This window comes from Wyeomyia smithii, chromosome 1 (genome assembly GCF_029784165.1).
Source record: "Wyeomyia smithii strain HCP4-BCI-WySm-NY-G18 chromosome 1, ASM2978416v1, whole genome shotgun sequence".
In the NCBI taxonomy this organism is placed as follows: Eukaryota; Metazoa; Arthropoda; class Insecta; order Diptera; family Culicidae; genus Wyeomyia; species Wyeomyia smithii.
The window spans coordinates 125,647,587-125,669,835 of record NC_073694.1 but is presented as its reverse complement, the minus strand read 5'-3'; the positions used below and the strand labels follow the sequence as shown (position 1 = coordinate 125,669,835).

The 22,249-nt window shown below is 37.0% G+C and overlaps 2 protein-coding genes across 13 annotated transcripts in view; one reads left to right on the top strand and one right to left on the bottom strand.

Moving 5' to 3' along the window:
- Positions 1-622, bottom strand: part of LOC129723146 (uncharacterized) — a 425,361-nt gene extending 424,739 nt beyond the window's left edge. The window contains exon 1 of the mRNA XM_055677278.1: positions 610-622. The gene's annotated coding sequence lies outside the window, so the exon portion shown is untranslated. The remainder of the gene's footprint in view (positions 1-609) is intronic.
- LOC129722120 (probable serine/threonine-protein kinase DDB_G0282963) overlaps positions 1-22,249 on the top strand; it is a 197,843-nt gene that overhangs the window by 149,507 nt on the left and 26,087 nt on the right. The gene's annotated exons all lie outside the window — the stretch shown is intronic.

The window sequence follows — 22,249 nt, the reverse complement described above, 5'->3', positions numbered from 1 at the left end:
TTGCCATTTGAACTGAATCTGTGTAAAATCTGTAAGCTCAAGACTCGAAGTCGGATTCTAATGGTTTTTCTGAAGCTCACTACCGTGCTGGATCGAAATCCGTACACCTAAGCACATGATAATCTTCGACGGTCAATATAAAATCAAGAAATCACATATTGCTTTAAACTGACATGTTTAGTTATAGGTCTACTTATATTTTATCACTATTTTCCAGCAAAATGATTAAAATCACTCCGAAACTCGAAAAAATCATGTTTAAATAGAACATGTTTTGAATCGAAATCCGTACACAGTTTTTTGTCTGAATCAAAACCCGTACACTTTTGAATCGAAATCCGCACACACGCGATATAGACTGGATCAAAGTCCATACAACAATAAATAAAACTCCGTATAGATGAAGAAGTACAAAAATGAACATCTTTTATTTATAATTTATCTTTAAATTACCGAATAAGTATATTTGAGGATCAACTGGCTCCTTAAGTTTCACACGGTTTTCAAATTTTTGATATCAGCTGAAATAGTGCAATTTTCGTAGCGTTTCGTAGTAACCGGAACGCCGGAACCTCTCGAAGGTTCTCGGTACGACTTTCCCTTGCGCACCTCAGTCACAGCTCGTTTAAAATTGTTTGCCGTATATTTATACTTGTTTTCTTCCATTATATGCTGAAAACAAGAAGAAAGTTCAACAATATATGCATGATACACACGCTGTACGGATTTCGATTCAAGCAAATAAAAAGAATCAAAATCCGTACGGCACAGTTTTTGTTGAATAAATACAACTTACACTATTTATTAGGCAATATACAGTTCGAAAATGACAAAGACTTACCTTTTCCATCAATTTTAAAAAGATTCACAGAGTAAAACACTTATATCCCACATGAAAATCGTTTTTATCTGAAGAACGTTTCCTTAGTAAATTCTCTAACGATACAACGAAATGATAACTGGAACCGATACACGATTGATTTTTCATTTTTAATATTTTCATTTCATGGCCTACTGGCGCATAGTTTAATTTAACAGAGGGCCAACAACTCAACGGATATATACATGTAACTATCATATGAATTTTCACTTTTATAATGCTTAAAACTAAAGAAAAACATCAAGGTGTACGGATTTCGATACTGTACGGGTTTCGATCCAGCACGGTAATTGGCAAGTCATTGAGAAATTCTTTTTCATATTCAAAGACTGAATCTGGCAACAGCTTCGCCATTTTGATTTCCGTGGCTTTTCGCACGGAGAGTTCACGCGATACTTCATTCTGTTTGACGTTGCTAAGTTGACGTAGATGCTACGTGATAAAACATAGTATGCATGTGATTTTCACGTAGATGTTATGTTTGTCACATAAATCATGCAAAATGACAGAAAACGAATAAGTATAGGAAATTTAGCGTAACAATAATGTGAAAAATATTTTGAGTGCACTACAAGCTGACGTTGGTAACATAACTTCAGTTGGTAAGCCTTTTTTTTTCCGCCGAGATTACGGCGGAATGTTTTAATGTATGTTCACAGGGGCGGACGAAGACTGATTTGAGCTGCAGGCGAAAACTTATTTTTACACCCCCTTCACTTTTTCGTTTACAATCTTTTTTTTTTACGAGTGGGGTACGTACCTCTTAAAAAACCGTGTAAAAAACTGCGTTGATTAAAAAATCCGCGTAAAAAAACAGAGTAATTCAAAATTCCGCGTAAAGTAAACCACCAAGAAAGGTTTTAGAACAAATCCGAGACGCTCTACGACCACTATTTAAAATTTAAATCTGCTTAAAAAACCCGTTAATTTGAAAATCCGTGTAAATTTAAATCTGCTTAAAAAACCCGTTAATTTAAAAATCCGTGTAAATTAAACAAAAAATCCGCGTAAAAAACCTCGTAAAAATCCACGTTAAAAAAACCGCGTAAATAAAATTTGACTGTATATCATTAGTTATGTTCGACACCGGACCTGGATTCCAGAGAGTCCGGTCCGAAGCTTTTCCGGCTTCAATGTCCGATTTAATTCTGGATCGGACTAGAACGGAGCTATCTGGACCGGGTAATGTTTGCGGAATCCGGAAAAGTCCGGTTGAAAATCAAACTCAACGTTGTTTAAATCACAAGCAGCAGAGCAGACTTATAGGTTTCTTCATTTGCATTTCTATAAATGTGCGTAATTTCAATCTAAGTAACATATTTTTAAGCAAATAGGTATTTGTTAGAGTGGCAATGACTGTTTGGAAATAAATTTCATCATCGAATTCCAAAAACCGTACGTATATGTTGTTTATTGGCCCAAAAAACCATCTATACAAAATTTCAGCTCGATCGGACATGATTTAGGAACGCCTCGAACTAGGATGTAAATTATCACTCACGCTCATTTATTTCACAAGCCGATAGCTCATTTAATTAGCACATTTTTGAACAACTTTGTATGACGAACTTGAAGTCATTAAGTTGTACTACAATTTTGTCGAAGAGAATATTATTCGCACTCAAACACCGGAGCAGTGAGAGCAGATTGAAGAAAATTATCGCGATAATTTGCCAATTTCCCCTCACAGCTCCGGTGTTTGAGTACGAGCTCTTTTCGACAATGTTGTAGTACTACTTGAGAACTTTAAATTCATTATGCAAAGTTGTTCAGAATTGTGCTTATCAAATTAGCTATCGGCTTGCGAAAAAAAATTAACGCGAGTGTTAATTTTCATCCTTGGCCCCGAAGCACTCGAAGTTGTGATTTTTCGACCCTCGAAAGTCTAACAAGAGAGAAGGAGTACATGAAATTGGAAAAAATGGAAACTTTTTTTTTCGATGCCAAATGTCTTAAAAATACTTAAAACGTCGAGATCTAATGTTATCTTGAAAAAAATTTTTGGTCAAAATTGACCTTCTGGAATACAGTCGAAACTGTTTTTGCGCGAGGGATAGGGACCGCACAAAATAAAATACAGGTATGTTCCGTTTTTGGCAACACGCTCCTCGATTTTCAGTTGCCAAAAAAGGAACAGTGCCAAAAACGGAACATTTTTTTTCTGATTTGCTTTTTTTTCGTTTTGAATATTGGTAAATAACATTTATATATTAGTTGTTCATTACATTCACCCTAAAGTGTCTTTAATTTGGTCTCACGAGTGAAAATGCAACTGATCACTTTTAAGGCGCAACGAAGTATTAGCCCCATATATTCTTCTTCTTCTTGTCCTATTGCTGAAGAGTCATTGGGTTTCATTGAGTGAAGTGCTCAATTACGTTTGAGAGAGGTAGCTTTGTGAAAAAAATCACAGGAGGGTTGTGTGCAAAGCCACGACCGCAAGGTTGAAGAAGAATACTTTTACAAGGAAGATAACCTGGCTGCTTGCGTGTCAGTCATTTGTCAAAACTAGATGGCTCATGTGATGTCAAAATGAGTCAACTTTTCATTGAATGCATTTACTAGTGGCCGCTATCGCACACAGACTGCATTTCACCAAAGTGCCTCACTGCATCAGCCGCTATCGATGCTGACACCCGCTGGAACTGCTACGCTATCCGTAGTCATGCCACAGTTGTGGCCGCTATCCGCTATCGCTGGTATCCACTGCACTCCCAAAAAAAAAAAACTACGATGTATTTTGTGGTGAGAACAGTAAATGGACAATATATTTTGTTGTAACCACAAAAAAACAATGTATTTTTACTGTAAGCTTGCGAACGTTTTTTGTTATTACAATATTTTAACAATGTTTTTTGATGTTGAATCTACGACCGACAATAATTTTACCACGAAAAACATTGTCAGTGACTTCTAAATGTATGGGAAAAGTGCCTGGAAAAATACTGTTAAGATACATAACAACCCCCCTGTTTCATGGTAAAAAAGGCTAAAACAATGTTTTTTTATTGTTCTAGGCAATGATATTTAATGAAAAATGATGTATTTACAATGAAAACATAGTTAAATTATGGTAAAACTATGTACAATTACAGTAACTTTCAAGGTTTTTTTTGATGTTATTTTTTTCGGGCTGCTACTGTTGCTGCTAAGGGAGGACTGCTGTTGTCGCTGTCTGAAACTATTATGAGCGGCTTCGGCTGAAACAGGCTCTTATATAGGCCAAATAGCCTATTTTAGATTGCAAGGTATATGATCCTGTCGACCGTGTTTGGAAAGCAATCATAAAACGAGCAATCAGAGGTCGAATTTTTCGTTTTGACAAGACTTGACTATTTTCAATAGTACAATAGTTTGAGCAATGAAATTACAATTATCTCCATTCGGGAAGAACATTAGAAAATTTTTCAGTCTATTGCTGCAAGAACGAAGGAAATCCATCGAATACTAACCGATTTATTAGCATTTGAAATTGGACATATTTTTCACTTTTTTCGGTTTTAGATTTCCATTTCACATCCCTATGTAGCCGAACTTCCAGAGAGAAATATTCTACTTCAAAAAGTTTTGTTATTATTTAATCTCTTCAAGTACACTAAAGTCGCTTTTTACGCGGGGGATACATGCCGCGTAAAAAAATACCGCGTAAATTCCGGAATCCGCGTAAAAAAAACGCGTAAATTCCGGAAACCGCGTAAATTCCGGAATCCGCGTAAAAAAAGCCGCGTAAAAAAACCCGCGTAAAAAGCGACCTTAGTGTAATGTATAACCAAATTTACAGAGGCGAATGCCAAGTTAGGCAAAGCCTCTTTAAAAAACAAAAAAAAAAAAACAAAAGAATTAAACAGAATTGTCCCCGGAACAGTGACCAAAATATGTAGAAAGACAACAACGTGGAAAAACAGTGCTGTTTGTTCTCGTAGCGTTATTATCTTCACAAAAATAAAATCGCTCAAAAAGCCATCATTGATAATTTGTTATAAAATTTTGAGTAAAGCTTGTCGATTATCTTTATATTAAGAAATATTATTCACCACCAAATAAAATGCGAAGAAATTTTTTTTGTATTTTCGTGAAGATACGCTCCATTTCGCAACAATATTGTTTTTTTTTTCGAAATTATGGAGATTTGGTTCTAACAAATATTTTATAGCTTACTTTTTCATTGAAAAATATTTCGAAAAACGGGACTTTCTTTGTCTTGTTCTGCATTTTGTTGAGTAAATTATGTTTCCAAAGTTGGAGACAAAACTTTCATTATCCATATAAACAAGAAGAAAACATGGGAATTATCTATTATTTACAAAAAATTGCATGCGTTTTTCCAGAAGATTTTCTCCTTAAGAGTGTATTGTCTATCTGAAAAACTAGTGTCAAAAAAATCTTAGATGACCTTTTTTTCAAACCATTTTTTTGGTTTTTCATTATTCAGATATATCGATATATGGAAAAGAGGTTCAAACTTCAGACCTTTTCAAATGATAGTCTGGATGAATTTTTAATAAAAAAAAGTATGCAAAGTTTTCTAGTGCAGTGAGGCCTACACACTCACAAATGTTCATTGAATTCTAAGAGAACCTTGCCAGCCTCTCAGTCGATTAGTCAAAAATGTGTCATATATTGTATGTATTTACACTAGTAAAGAACTCTGAGGATTAGTTTTGAGCTGCCAATCAGTAAAAGATTAGAAAGAATTAGAAAAAAATTGTGTTGCCAAAAACGGAACCAAAAGTTGCCAAAATCGGAACGTGCCAAAAACGTAACTTACCTTTACATCAAAAATCATTTGAAACTTCACGTGCAGCTATAAAACTATGTTTCCTAAACATTATTGAAAAGATCTTTTTTTATGCGGTGGATAGGGACCGCATAAAAAAATCTCAGTTAAAAATAACTCGAAAATTGATGATTATGATTAAGCATACCTATGAGAACAATTTTTAAAAATCTGATTGATAAACGTAACTTTTTGAGAAGACGAATGAATTATAAAATTTAAAGTCTCCGTTAACAAATAAAAAGAAGAAGAAGAAGTAACTTTTTTGAACATACTAATCTTTCCAACCGCTATCCTTCGTAGGCTAGCAATACGTGACTTTTCCTTCGTAAAACTGGCTCCAATAGTAACTTTTTGACGCAACACTTATGTAATGCGTTGAAATTCATTCCATCGGAAAAACTAAATAGCTGGAAATCTTGTCGGATGTGGTCCTTTTCAATAAACCGCACGAAAAAAATTCGCACAAAAAAGTCGTACAAATGAAATAACCGCATATAAAAATCGCACAAAAACAGGTTTGACTGTATTCTAGAACTGGCTTCTAGTCATTTGCAAAACTCGTTTCAAACCAGATGTAAATTATTTTAATGTTTATTAGGTGTCTTAAACTTGTTTTTCATTAGAGTTGTTTGCAGCTAACCAAAATTAAAATGTAACCAATCGGAGCACAACGTGCTAGAAAGTAATTTTTATTTTTCCATATTTTTAACATTTTCAAGCTTCGTTTAGAGAACTAATCGATTAAACATTATTGAATATATCTTTCGTTTTTTAATTTATATAATTTATCATAATATCCCAATAATTTATAAAAGCGTAAATTTTGTTGTTATTTGAGTCATTTTAATTTTTTCAATTATAATGTGGTTGGAAAGATAAAATATGTAATGTTTGTTTGAAAAACCAAACGGCAATAAGCAAGCAAGACAGAAATCTGATTATGACAAACCACGACAGTCTAAAATATTGGGAATTTCCTGGAACGCCGACAATCTCATACAAACATGATATTAACTGTAATCAATTTTGAACATCACTAGAACTCAGCATGGCCTGTTGACAATTGGCGTTTTCCCCAAGTGCTATTGAGTAAAACTTATATTAAAAATTGTCAAACACTCGCTACTCGCTAAATCAGTTCAATAATGAAAAAAATATAAAATAGTTGAATTAAAAAAAAAATTCAGTTGACACAAAGAAACTTGATGAAAGAGTTTCATTTCAGATCAGATCAAAGCTAAGTTTCGTGAAGCTCAAATGATCAGGAGATCATTCGTTTTAAAAATCATGACTCCTCGTCAACTACGTGAGAGTAAAAATAGCAGATTCAATTAATTATTGACATGGTGTTTATTCTAAATAGGAACATGTTTGGCAAAGTTACAACGATTTTTGCAAGTTTTCATTCCTACAAAGTGCACTGACTTTAGTAAATGCACTTTATAAAATTTTCAATGAGTAAATTTATTTATTTTTCGCAGCTGAGTACAGATCGGACTCGATTATCCGGAGACTTGGTTATCCGGAATTTTATTTTTTTGGTGTTCATTTTAATTTTATTTCGAAATCTTACCTTTACCATCCCTTCTAGAATATTTGTTACCAATTATGTCACTTCTGGCATGTTTGGGACATGTACGAATTAAGTGAAAATAATCAATGTTCAATTTATTTTCTTTTGCTTTTCAAGATTTTACCCCTTTTCGCCTCAAAAAAAAAAAATTCTGGTTATTCCACTGCATTATACAAGTTAAATGCAATAAAGAAAATATTTATTTTATGTTCGATAATCGCAAATTCGAATATTTTTTCTGTGATTCGGTTATTGGGAAAGAAATGTTTTTTTTTTCACAATCCGGTTAATCGAGTAAGACCTGTACTATACAAAATAACGAATTTTCATTTGATTCATAATCCATGTTTCAAAAAAAATCAAATAAGTCACAGAATCGGATTTCAAAATGAAGTATGGAGTTGATTCCCGGCTTCTAAGCATTATCCCGGTTCCTTTAAAACTCAGATTGGGTAATGAAACTGGAAGCTACTATCCAAAAATTCAAAATCGCGTCTGAAGTTGATTTTTGGCCTCTGGGTATCATACTGTTCCACAAATTCTTATATTGAATGATATTTGGTCTGTTTATGCTGTTGTTCATCAGGGAAAATTTTCCTACTGCAAAAAGTTGAATCTAATATGATATATAATCCAACCTATATATGAGTACAGTGACGTTTCGATTATACCAGAAACCAGTGATGGGAAAGTTATCGATATTTATCGTTAATATCGATAATTGCCTCATATCGATAATATCGTTAAATCTTAGCGCTAACGATAATTATCGATAAGTCGCAGGCGGCAGTTCAGGTGGCACAAAGTATGCGAATTATTTCTTGCGCTTGCAACTATTTTTGATAACTACTAGGGTATCGAACGTCTTCGTCAGTGGTTTTCTTCGGCAGTTTTTCTGCAGCAATCCTATGCAAAAGGGGGCTGAAGAAAACCACTGACGAAGACGTTCGATACCCTAGTAGTTATCAAAAACAGCCAATTATTGTTCCCAATTTTCTACAGGCCGAAAATACTTCGGTAAAATTCACAAGTGAACAAACAGTAACCTTGCTTTTGCGACCTCGCACCTCTGCAAAAACTATCGATAATTCATCGATAATTTCGATAAGAGCTTGGAAACTATCGATGTTATCGTTAACGATTTTGCTCGATATTTCCCATCACTACCAGGAACAAAAAAAAATCGCATCATATTTACATATTCAATGTTCAGTGGTTGAGAAACAACGTGTCACTTTAAATTTAACAAAAAGAACGCTTTAAGAAGTCAAATAAAATTTCACAGCAAAACTCGTTTTGCATTGTTTCAATTCAATCAAACTGTTTCTAACATGCACAATGGACTTGATGATTTAATTTCATTAAAATAACGCTTATTCGAAGAAATTGACAATTCTCGTTCCCAGACTTTGAGCGGACTGGAATGGAACCAATCGCACCCGATTTAAAGCGAGCTTGTTACGATTCTTGACCGAACTGGACCGAAATCTGGACGCAACTTTCCGTTCCAACTTCGCACATACACTGGGGTCTTTTTTTACGCGAGTTATTTTCATGCGGTTTTTTAATACGCAGCTTTTAACGCGCTTTTTTACAATAACGCGGATTATTTTTACGCGATTTTTTTTTAAATAACGCGGACTATATTTACGCAATTTGGAAGATTATTTTTACGCGGTATCAAATGAATTTAGTATAAGTGAATTTAATAAAGTAAAAATAAAGTATCAATAAAATTTTCTGTTTTTTTTTATCAATCTAAATAATGTATGTTTTTAATATATCTGCTGTTATCATCAAATAATAGACAATTTCCGTTGATTCGGGAAAAAGGAACAAAAATACATTGATAATTGTATAAAGATACGAGTCAGGGTCGTTGCGATTAACTTCTGATTAAGAAACGAAAGCGAAATATGGCAAAATCATTATAAAAAAGTTCTGAAAGCACTAGTTATAAACTCATTTTGTGTGTTTTGTTACCATTTTTATATCATTTTGCAAGTTTATATTTACTTAAGTGCTATTATTCTTGATTGGATCTTTTTATTGAAATTGATTTATGAAAAAGACCCCCGTGTATTGAACAATTGAGAGCGTTTTTTATTGACTCGCCTTCGCCTTAACCCGCCGCTGTTTGTTCATATGTGTTATGTGAAGCATAACATTTCAAATGTTCGGTATAGTTTCACTGTTGGCAACCAAAAATTTGTTATTTAGAGTGATAAATTAATCCAGCAAATATTATCAAGATGTATTTTTTTCCTGAGAATTGAAGTGTTCAAATAATAAGTTTGAATGAGAAAGGCTGGGTCTCGCCGCTGGGTGGATTAATTTGGGTTTTTTTCTAATTTTTTCTAATCAGATTCAAGATAATTTGGAATCGAATGCATTTACAAAATTGATTATTATGAGCTTTTGATGATGAGCTCTTCGATTAAATGACTACATTGCTTTTTTAATTTTATCACGGTCAAAAAAATTTCACCGTATTCATCGAAACCGTGAATTTGGCGAAATGATTAGATTTTTTGTGTTGGGTTCAATTAAAATTTATGATATTTTGAATAAAATACAAATGATACAAATGAATAAACAAAAAAAGTTAGTTTATAGTATTTTTCTCCATAGCATTTTTGTAAGCTTTCTCAAGGCAATTATACATTAGGGTGGGGAAAAATGATCGATTTTCCAGAACCAAGTTTTTTGGTTTCATTTGGGATCCCAAACAACCCTAAACTTACCTGAAGTTGATTGGTCTTGTCTCCGCTTGGCGCATTGCATTTCAAATTTGTATGAAAATTTATATGGGAAAACCTACTTTTTTGCATCTACCTTTCTAGAGAGCTCAATGATGCTCTAATAATGCACTACATTATGTTAAAGTATTGTATTTAAGAAGCCTAACAACTTTGTAGAAGACACAAAAGAGCTAGAATGTTCCTAAGAAGAGCTATAGTTGAACAGCTATATAGTTGTCGATTTAAATGCAGAAAATCTTCTTTTCTGCCAACATTACCAATGTACCGGCGCACAGTGGGACGAAATCAAAAATAGTAGGACATTGATGTTTGTGACGAAACGCATGGTTTTAGCGTTTCGATGTCTTCTAGAAAGTTCCACAGCTTTATGAGTACTTTATTTTGACGATAAATTTTTTCATTAAGGGGGTTGTACACCAAAATAAAAAAAATAAATTTTTTATTTCTTGATGAACTAGGTAACTTGCTTCCGACACATTGTAGAACTAGCTATTACGACCAAGTTTGTAGAACATTGGAAAATTCTATCTCTGAACCTGACAAATTTATAGGGTATTCTAGTAAAGCACCCCCTTAAAATGTGTTTTTGCGTGATAACGCTCTTATCTTAATTTTGCCATTGTTCAAGTGTTCTACAAACTTCAAACTAAGATTAATTGTCACATTTTTTTTAGAAGAAAGTGTATCGTTATCTCTTAACTTGGAGGAGTCAGGTCTGTTTTTGCACTTTTATGGCACAATTTTTGAGAGAACATATCTTGTGGAAAGACAGATGTTGGCAGCTACTTTCAGTTTCATTTTATTTGGATACTTATTCCCTCCTATATATATCGTACTGGAATCGAAGGGGATTGATAGTAATTTTTCGGGAACTAAGTTGCAACTTTTTTGGATTTTTATTATTTTTTAATCAACTTTTTTTTTAAATCTGACAACCAGTGCCCGTAAATGAGTAAGCCATGGACGTTTGGTGATTTAACAGGTGCTCGGAAATTTTAGCGAAGTGTTGAAATGTGTAACTTTGAAAAATCCGAGTTGTTTGACGTCTGGTTTAAGTCAGATTCGCTGGTACGAAATGGAAATGTTATGAATTTTATTTTTTTTCAAGATTTTTTTAAGTTACACATTTCAACACTTTGCTAAAATTTCCGAGCACCTGTTAAATCACCGAACGTCGATGGCTTATTCATTTACGGGCACTGGTTGTCAGATTAAAATAAAAGTTGATTAAAAAATAATAAAAATCCAAAAAAGTTGCAACTTAATTTCCGAAAAATTACTATCAATCCCCTTCGATTCCAGTACGATATATATAGGAGGGAATAAGTATCCAAATAAAATGAAACTGAAAGTAGCTGCCAACATCTGCCTTTCCACAAGATATGTTCTCTCAAATATTGTGCCATAAAAGTGCAAAAACAGACCTGACTCCTCCAAGTTAAGAGATAACGATACACTTTCTTCTAAAAAAAATGTGACAATTAATCTTAGTTTAAAGTTTGTAGAACATTTGAACAATGGCAAAATTAAGATAAGACCGTTATCACGCAAAAACACATTTTAAGGGGGTGCTTTACTTTAATACCCTATAAATTTGTCAGGTTCAGAGATAGAATTTTCCAATGTTCTACAAACTTGGTTGTAATAGCTAGTTCTACAATGTGTCGGAAGCAAGTTACCAGGTTCATCAAGAAATAAAAAAGTTAATTTTTGTATTTTGGTGTACAACCTCCCTTCATGAAAAAAATTTATCGTCAAAATAAAGTACTCAAAAAGCTGAGAAACTTTCTAGAAGACATCAAAACGCTAAAACCATGCGTTTCCTCACAAACACCAATGTCCTACTATTTTTGATTTCGTCCCACTGTGCGGCGTCAGTGGGATTCCCATCAAAAGTAACCTGTCGTAACGAGTTTATACACTCAGCTGGATCAAGTAAACAAATTTAGGTCAATATTCTAGGCGTAAATATGATCTACAACGTGTTTCAGAGGTAACTTCTGATGGAAATCTGACTGACGCTGGTACACTGACAGTGTTGGCAGAAAAAATGGTTTGCAACATAAATTTCGACATACTCAACTTTGAACAGCTCTAGTATTTTTTTGGCTCACCCTAGCTCTTTAGTGTCTTCGGCCAAGTTGTAAGGCATCAAAAAACCTACCGTTTGAAGTAATGAAACCTATGGTTTGAGCCATTTTGGGCTCTTTAGAATGGAAAATGCAAAAAAGTTGGGTTTTCCATACAAATCTCCATATAAATTTACAATGCAATGCGCCAAGCGGAGACAAAACCAATCGACTGGCAATAAATTCAGGATTGTTTGGGGCCCCAAACAGAACAAAAAAAAACTTGGTTCTGGCTTTCTGCTATCAAGTTTCGTTTTTTCCATATAACGATTCCCCACCCTATTATACATGCAATATCAGTATAATTTGTACTTCCCATTCTTTAGCATAGTCAGGAGAGCAGTTTAGCATAGTTAGGAGAGTCTAATGCTTGTTTATGTGTAATTGTGGCACCGCTAAATTTCATAAATTTAAAACCACGCTCTATAAGCGTGCAGGGCTATTTGAGCTGTTAACTTATCTTCTTTCTCAACTGCTGGAATAATACGTAATTTTTGCTCAAAAGTCAACGAAATACGTGTTTAACAGTTATTTTCTCTCGAAATTATGACACGAATAAAGTGTAAAAGATAAATGTCATCTGTCATATGGTTGCCCCAGAAAATTGATTAAATAAATTGAGTTACACGTGCAAAAGCACAAGGCACAAGTGAAAAAGATGTTTCAAATACACTTTCTACAACTGAAAGTACATTATTCTTGATTTAGGATTTTTTTGAAGCGTGATAAAATTGAGCGTGAATTTGGCGAGTAGTGATAAAAACGACTGTTGATAAAATCGGAAATTCGTATTTGAAATTTAGACTTTTTATCAAAATTTTGTGTTAATTTTTTACCTTTTTCGAAAAATTTTTTTTCGGTGTATATTTTTTACAAGGCATTTTTAATTCCCTTCAACTTGTCTTCAGACAGTTTTACTATACCTCCAACGGTTTCTAAGCCACAACGCTTTGAATTAAACCTACGGAAAATTACCCTCGAGTCAAAACAATTTCTTTACCCATCAAAAATACTCGGTTTGCTGAGCCTAACAAGTGTGCTAAGTCTAATACGTGTGCTGAGCCTATTGCGTGTCAATCAAATCAAAAATGGTCGAAATTTTTTTTTGTGTATTTTCAGGTCATTTGGCGCGATTTTGCTCATAAACTGAAATACGGTGACTGATAGTGCACGATAGGATCCGTTTTGTTATAACAGAAAGCGGCACGAAGACGAAATTGATATGAATAAACAATAACTGTTCTTGAGTGCACGACCACGTTTTTTCGCAACAATGACTATTCAATCAAGATTTTCTCAACAATGAAACAGTAAATTTTTCAACGGCTCATTCGAAAAAACGCTTAAGAAAAAAATAATTGTCCAATTGTAGAATTGAAGGAGAAGAATGCCTTACTCTACAAGTAAGATAATGGGCCGCTTTAGGAAGTGATTGCACAATTTCTGAAAAAAAATCCGATTTTTTCGACATAGACATAGAATCTGGAAATTTCTTTCTACTGCTGTCCAAAAAAGGTGGAAGTACCGAAAAAACTGATTTGTTTCTCATGGAGATACATTCATATTGAACGAAAAAAAATATGGAGCATTTGAGATAGGTCCGTTACCGGGCTTCCGACGAAGCTTTCTCATGATACCGGAACAAGAGTGTTGTACGTCGACTTTTCGAATGCATCTCTTGATCCCATCAATGAACTGTTTGCAGTTCGTTGATCCCCAGTTATTTTTGCACCAAAGAAACGTAAAATACCAAAGAAATCTTCGATTGGACGACAATGAGGTTAATTTGTTAGGTTGCGTATTTGGTGTACAAATTGAGTCAAATGGTTGTTCAGGACCGCTTGTGTTTTTGTGACGTAATGTGATAATATTTTATCTGGCCAAAACACATACCTTTCATCGGTATGGTGCTTTTGAAGGAATAGAATCAAAATTTTTTCCGGTATACTTTTTGATTTTGCACTCCCGGCTGATGTCGAGGTACGAAGCTGGCCTAATAAGCCAGTCGTCGTAGCTTCGAGTCTCGACTCAGAAGAGACTGTTAGTGTCAATAGGATCTTAGCGTCGCAATTGTCCTGTACACTTAACAGTTCGCTACGAAGTCTGTGTATAATAAACAGAAGGTCAAGTTCCAAATCGGAATGTAGCACCAAGGCTTTGCTTTTTATACTTCTTGATTGATAGTTAAACCACTAGGCTTGAATCATGAATTTGACAAAAAGGAAAACGTCCTTTTCTGTTTACAACTTTGGCCAGTCTTCTACTACCTTAATGGCGGATTGTTTTTGAGGCTTGCAGAAAATTATACACAGTTGAAACCGAAAAATTTTCGCTTTCAAAATTATTGTGCAGTTCATAGCGAACTGTAAAATGCGCTTACGGAATGCTCCTTGTTTCGACGCCATTTTGAACAGAACTGGCATAAACAAAACAAAAAATACTGACATAAAAAGGAGAGACAGAGAGAGAGCTTACATATACATACTTTCATTACTCTCTGAGCGTGTTTGTTGTGGAGTAATGTCGTTTTCGTTTTCGCGGTGTACTACACTCAAATGACACTTTTGACACCGAAAATGTTTTATTTGATTTTTCGTGTTACCCTTTTTCTGTCTCTCCCTACACTTTTTCTGTCACTGATGACACCCGAAAAAAGCAGAGTGTGCTGTAGGAAGTTACCAACACATTCATTCACACGTATGTGTCAAAACTGGTTTGTTTTGGTTTTCGTTCCACGTGGTAAAGTGTCAGGTAAATTTTTTCTCAGCACATTTGCGAGATGGACATATGAAATGGAAACGATACTAAATGACGAATGCGATTATGACCAAAACAAAACGAATTGACAGCTATCCCATTATTACGCATACCAATGCAATGACACTGAAAATGTTTTATTTGAAGCTGCAAAGTATAGCACAGAAAAAGTGTAGTACACCGCGAAAACGAAAACGACATAAGAAAGTCTAAAAAAATCCAAATTTTTAGTTGTCACGCGCTACCCGCTCTATCATACCATTTTCAAGGGCTGACACGTGTCAATTGAAATTTTGGATTTTATGAGGCTCTATTCTCCTAGGTCGCAGTGAAATCATCTTGTTATCAAAAATTGTGAGAGTTAGCACGTTTGATTTCAATTGCACTAAATCTACCAATTTTTGAAAAATTCGTTGAGATTATACTCTTAAAAGCAAATTTATATAATTTTCGTGGGATTCACCTCCACCTCCACCTAATTGATAAAATATCTCTCGGATGCCCCCCTTCAAAGGTGACACGAATGAGAATTTTTCTCATGGGTGTCATCCTCAGACTGAGATCGACTGACCAAACTGATTATTGTACAATTTTTCAAATATTAGATTTTTATTTCAGTCAGCATTTTAAGAGAAATAATTATCTAATTCTAGCTCTAACCGATTTCGACGTTTAGTTTTCAATTATCGATATGCGCAATTATGACACCTAAGATGAACTCGAAGGCTGCTCTATCTAACAATGGTTTATTTGAAATAGTCAAGCTATTTTCAATAACATTTTTTTTTAAATCAAAGTGACACGTTACTTCTAAACTGCTGATTTTTTTCTTGAATAATTTTGTTTTCAAAACGTTGGCTATAAATCATTAAAATATTTGTTTCTTTATTAAACACTTCCGAAAACATTTAAATTTATTTTTTTAAATTTATATTTAATTGACAATTTATTGAAAGCGACCAAATTGCTATGAAACATCAGCCATTGCGTTTACCTAAATGAATGCATCTTTTAAGAATAAAAGCAGAATTTAGAAAAACAAGTAGAATTAAGCAATGCAATTTTTGGCAAACATGTTCCTTTTTATAATAAAGAACGTGATAATAGTTGATCGATTAAAACCAATCGGTTAATCGGTTGAAAACCAAAGAACAACGATATATACATTTTGTAAATACCACATCTTACTCAGAAAACGCAGCTTTTTCAGATGAGATAAGATGATATCAAAAACTGATATAGCTAAACAACTTAATTTGACTCATGGTTGTTGGAAAAATGTCTTTCCTTCAACACAGTCGCTTGTCATAGTTCCGAAATCAGCGAAAATTCTGAAATCTCAATAAATACTTTCAAAAATGGCCAAACAGCAGAGTTAATTCCTTCTGCAAACAGAAGAAACATTCAGAAAAAGGTCAGGTAAAATCAGTGAATATTCAGTAAATGGATTCTGGTAATTCTAAAAAAAATTACAAAGGGATCCTGCATGTACTGCAAATCATGTTGCTATTGTTGTTGTGGTTATTGTTAATTTTCAATTTACGGTTTGCTACTACAGTAACTAATAACTCTATGGAAGCTTCGAGTTTGTGTGCTCATGTGCTTAGTTCAAAACAATAGATAACAAATAGTGAAACCATTCTGTGCCGAACACACATCAGCATCGGTTGTGCTTCGAAATCGCTCCGATAAATTTCAATACGTGTGTGCAAGTGGTGGCATTTTTTGACCGGTCCCGGTGTCTTTTGTCTAGATTGCTGTGTCGCAAGGTCAAGCGCCTTTGTGTTACTGTGTCGCTTTGTAGCTGCCTGCTGTCGAACGATTTGGTGGTGAGTGCAGTGTACTCCTGTGGACGTTTATCCAACACGAAGGAGAGAAGGAAAGGAAGGTGCTTCTTGTCTGTCTCATCGGCGCGCTAGTTTTAGCGCGATGGATGTAGATCCCCCACCTCCCGCACCTCCATCCTCGAATCCCCCCGACCCTGTCCCTCCTGCCCCCCCTCCTAATATTAATTCCTCAGCTCCCCCACGTGTCAGATTGTATCCAGATGGATCGACTCTTCCGGTGGCAGTTTACCTCAGGCCTAAGGCGGGGCCGAAATCGAAATCTTTAAACATTCTACAGATTTCGAAAGACCTGACGTCACACTTTAAAGCTGTGACTGAAATTTTAAAAATCAGGCCGAACAAGCTCCGTGTCGTGGTCAATGACCTTAAAGAGGCCAACGATTTAGCTTGCTCCGAGCTCTTTACACGGGAATACCGTGTCTATGTACCCGCTAGAGATGTGGAGATCGACGGTGTCGTGACCGATTCGAGTCTTTCCGTGGAGTGTATATTGAAAAGTGCTAAAGGGTGCTTCAAGAACAGCACATGTCCCGATGCGAAGGTGCTCGACTGCAAGCAATTGCGGTCGGTATCGCTCGTCGGTGACAAAAAAGTATACACTCCGTCAGACTCGTTTCGAGTTACGTTCGCCGGGTCTGCACTACCAAGCCACATCTCGATCCACCGGGTTCGTCTCCCTGTGAGGCTCTACGTGCCCCGCGTCATGAACTGCCTGAATTGCAAGCAGTTAGGCCATACAGCCGCCTACTGCTGCAATAAGGCACGTTGTGGCAAGTGTGGGGAGTCTCATGCGGAAGATTCTTGCAGTGTTAACGCTGAAAAGTGTATTCACTGCGGGGAAAATCTGCATGAGCTCTCGACATGTGCGGTGTACATGCAGCGCAGGGATAAAATAATACGGTCTCTCAAAGAGCGTTCAAAGCGTTCCTACGCTGACATGCTGAAGAAGACCGTTACCACTTCGCCCGTTACTTCGAACCCCTTCGATCTGTTGTCCTCTGATGAAACCGATTCTGACGATTCACCAGCGGGAACATCCTATGCCAATCCTGGGGAGTCTAGAAAGAGGAAAAATAATTCCTCTCCTAAACTTCCCCGAAAAGGTCCAAAGATTTCCCAAAGTGAAATGAATGGTACTAACAAACCTAAAAGTGCAGCGGAAAAACCGAAGCAAACTCCTCCTGGGCTTGCAAATTTAAAGTCCCAGAAGGAGTTCCCAGCACTTCCTGGAACATCTAAAACCCCAGTTGTTCCTTTTGCACATCCAGTGGAAAAATCAAATGCTGGACTGGTGAAATTTTCTGACATTGTGGACTGGATTTTCGAAACTTTCAATGTACCCGATCCAATAAAAGTTTTTCTTACAGCATTCCTCCCAACAGTTAGAACATTTTTGAAGCAGTTGACTGCTCAATGGCCCCTCCTTGCAGCGATCGTATCCTTCGATGCCTAATTCATCTGCTAATCTGAAGGATTCTATCTCTGTCTTACAGTGGAATTGTAGAAGTATTTTACCAAAAAATTGATTCGTTTAAAGTTTTGATAAATAAAATCAAATGCGATGCATTTTCCCTTTGTGAAACTTGGCTTACTTCAAATATTGATATCAACTTCCATGATTTTAATATTATTCGCCTTGATCGAGACACCCCATATGGAGGAGTACTTCTAGGGATTAAGAAGTGCTATTCTTTCTATCGTATTAACCTCCCCTCGATTCCAGGCATCGAAGTTGTCGCATGTCAAATGACAATACAAGGTAAAGAGCTTTGTATTGCCTCAATATATATTCCTCCCAGAGCACAGATTGGGCAACGGCTGCTCTTTGATTTAATAGAACTTCTTCCCTCGCCACGTTTGATTTTGGGAGACTTCAACTCTCATGGTGTGGCTTGGGGTTCCCCTTACAATGATAACCGCTCCTCTTTAATCTATAACCTTTGCGATGACTTCGACATGACTATTTTAAACAACGGTGAAATGACACGTATCCCGAAACCTCCAGCGCGCCCAAGCGCTTTGGATCTATCCTTATGTTCGACGTCGCTACGGTTGGATTGCACATGGAAGGTAATCCTCGATCCTCACGGTAGCGACCATTTGCCTATTCTTATTTCAATTACTAACGGATCAACTCGCATGCGACCAATTGACATTCCGTATGACCTCACACGGAATGTCGATTGGAAGTTATACGAGGAAATGATTTCAAAAGCGGTCGAGTCGATTCAACATCATCCACCACTTGGAGAATACAACCTCCTCGCGGGCTTGATTCTCGATGCCGCGTTGCAAGCCCAAACGAAGAAATATCCCGGCGTAACGATCAAAGAACGGCCTCCAACTCCGTGGTGGGACAAAGAGTGCTCCGATGTCTACACGCAAAGATCCGACGCGTTTTTGGCCTTCCAGAAGGGAGGTATACCTGGCGACTATATACGGTATTCGGAGCTTGATACCAAGCTTAAAAGCTTGGCTAAAGCAAAGAAACGCGGATATTGGCGTCGGTTCGTGAACGAGACGTCGAGGGAGACACCGATGAGCACTCTTTGGAACACAGCCCGAAGAATGCGGAATCGCGTAACGGTCAACGAAAGCGAGGAGTCTTCAAGTCGGTGGATATTTGATTTTGCCAGGAAAGTATGTCCGGACTCTGTTCCTGCGCAAAACTTTGTTCGCGATGCGTCTCCGCGCCACGACGCGATAGAATCACCTTTTACGATGGCAGAATTTTCAGTTGCCCTTCCTGTCCTGTAACAATAACGCGCCTGGGTTAGATAGAATCAAATTCAACTTGTTGAAGAATCTACCCGGCAATGCCAAGAGGCGCTTGTTGAACTTGTTCAATAAGTTCCTGGAGCAAAACATTGTACCGCAGGATTGGAGGCAAGTGAAGGTGATCGCCATCCAAAAACCAGGGAAACCAGCTTCTGATCACAACTCTTATAGGCCGATTGCAATGCTATCCTGTATCCGGAAATTGATGGAAAAAATGATACTCCGTCGTTTAGACCACTGGGTCGAATCAAATGGTCTACTATCAGATACTCAATTTGGCTTCCGCCGTGCCAAAGGGACGAATGATTGTCTTGCGTTGCTTTCAACAGATATTCAGCTGGCGTATGCTCGCAAAGAACAAATGGCGTCTGCGTTCTTGGACATTAAGGGGGCTTTTGATTCCGTTTCTATTAACATTCTTTCGGGTAAACTTCACCGACAAGGATTTTCTCCAATTTTGAACAATTTTTTGCACAATTTGTTGTCCGAAAAGCATATGCATTTTACGCATGGCGATTTGGCAACTTTTCGAATTAGCCACATGGGTCTTCCCCAGGGCTCATGTTCAAGCCCCCTTCTTTACAATTTTTATGCAAATGACATTGACGAATGTCTGGCAAATTCATGCACGATAAGACAACTTGCAGACGACAGTGTAATCTCTGTTACAGGAGCCAAAGCTGCCGATTTGCAAGGACCATTGCAAGATACCTTGGACAATTTGTCTGCTTGGGCTTTACAGCTAGGTATCGAATTCTCTCCGGAGAAGACTGAGATAGTAGTTTTTTCTAGGAAGCATGAACCTGCTCAGCTTCAAACACAATTAATGGGTAAAACGATTTCTCAGGTTTTGGTACACAAATATCTTGGTGTCTGGTTCGACTCTAAAGGCACCTGGGGTTGTCACGTGAGGTATCTGATGAAAAAATGTCAACAAAGAGTGAATTTTCTTCGTACAATAACCGGACAATGGTGGGGAGCCCATCCAGGAGACCTCATAAGACTTTACCAAACAACGATATTGTCTGTTATTGAATACGGGTGTTTCTGCTTCCGCTCCGCAGCAAACACACATTTGATTAAACTGGAGCGAATACAATATCGTTGTTTGCGTATCGCCTTAGGTTGCATGCAGTCGACCCATACGATGAGTTTGGAGGTCTTAGCTGGAGTACTACCATTGAAAAACCGCTTCTGGACCCTGTCTTCTCGTATTCTTATCAAATGTGAGGTCTTGAACCGTCCCGTGATTGAAAATTTTGAAAGGTTAATCGAACTTAATTCGCAAACCCGTTTTATGACATTGTATTTCAATCACATGTCCCAAAATATTAACCCTTCTTCGAATATTCCAAATTGTGTCAACTTATTAAATACTTCTGATTCTACTGTGTTTTTCGATACATCCATGATAGAAGAAACTCGTGGAATCCCGGATCATTTACGCGTGCAGCAGATCCCCAAAATTTTTTCCAATAAATATCGAAATATCAACTGCAACAATATGTTCTACACTGACGGATCACTTCTTGATGGGTCCACTGGCTTCGGTATCTATAATAACAATTTAACCGTCTCCCATAAACTCGATAATCCTGCTTCTGTTTACGTCGCAGAATTAGCTGCAATTCAGTACACCCTAGGGATTATCGAAAAAATGCCCACGGACCATTATTTCATCTTTACGGATAGTCTCAGTTCCATTGAGGCTCTCCGAGCGATGAAAGATGTTAAGCACTCTCCGTATTTCCTGGGGAAAATACGGGAACATCTGAGTGCTTTATCCGAAAAATCTTCTCAGATTACCTTAGTGTGGGTCCCTTCTCACTGCTCGATACCGGGCAATGAGAAAGCGGACTCTTTGGCTAAGGTGGGCGCAACAAACGGTGAAATTTATGAAAGACCAATTGCTTTTAATGAATTTTTCGCATTTGTACGTCAGAATACGATCATCAGTTGGCAAAATTCTTGGACCAGAGGGGAACTGGGAAGGTGGTTACATTCCATTATACCCAAGGTATCGACGAACCCGTGGTTCAAGGGGTTGGATGTAGGTCGAGATTTCATTTGCGTGATGTCTCGGCTTATGTCCAATCACTATAGATTTGATGCGCATCTCCGTCGTATTGGGCTCGGGGAAAGTGGTATCTGTGCCTGTGGTGAAGGTTATCACGACATAGAGCACGTTGTTTGGTCATGCCCTGTCCACCGTGACGCCAGGTCTAAATTAGTAGCTTCCCTTGAGGCCGGAGGTAGACGGCCAGCTGTTCCTGTTCGTGATGTCTTGGCGAGCCGTGACATACCCTACATGACCCTTATATACGTTTTCCTAAAATCCATTATTGCCCCAGTCTAGTCCCGTTCCCCTCCGTCTACACCCATCAAAACGACAAGAACACGTTTGAACCTTAAGCACAGATTTTGGAATCAGCAACTGCACCCCACTCGAATTCGCCACCCGAGGCCTTCAGTGATATCTTGGCTCAGCGGCACATACCATATGGCCACTTGAACACTAGCGAACAACAACAACGAACCATAACCAGCAACTAGACCCCGCACAATACCTCCAGGACCCGAGGATACAAGCCCCTGCCCCAGCTCATGACATCGGCCATTCGAAGAGCACCAGACGACCATTCAACAACAAAACACTGATTGAAAAATTCATGCTAGTTTTAAGTTAGACTTAATTTCAGCTCGTAGTCGGCAGCGAGGATAAAAAATTTGCTTTTAGTTTTTA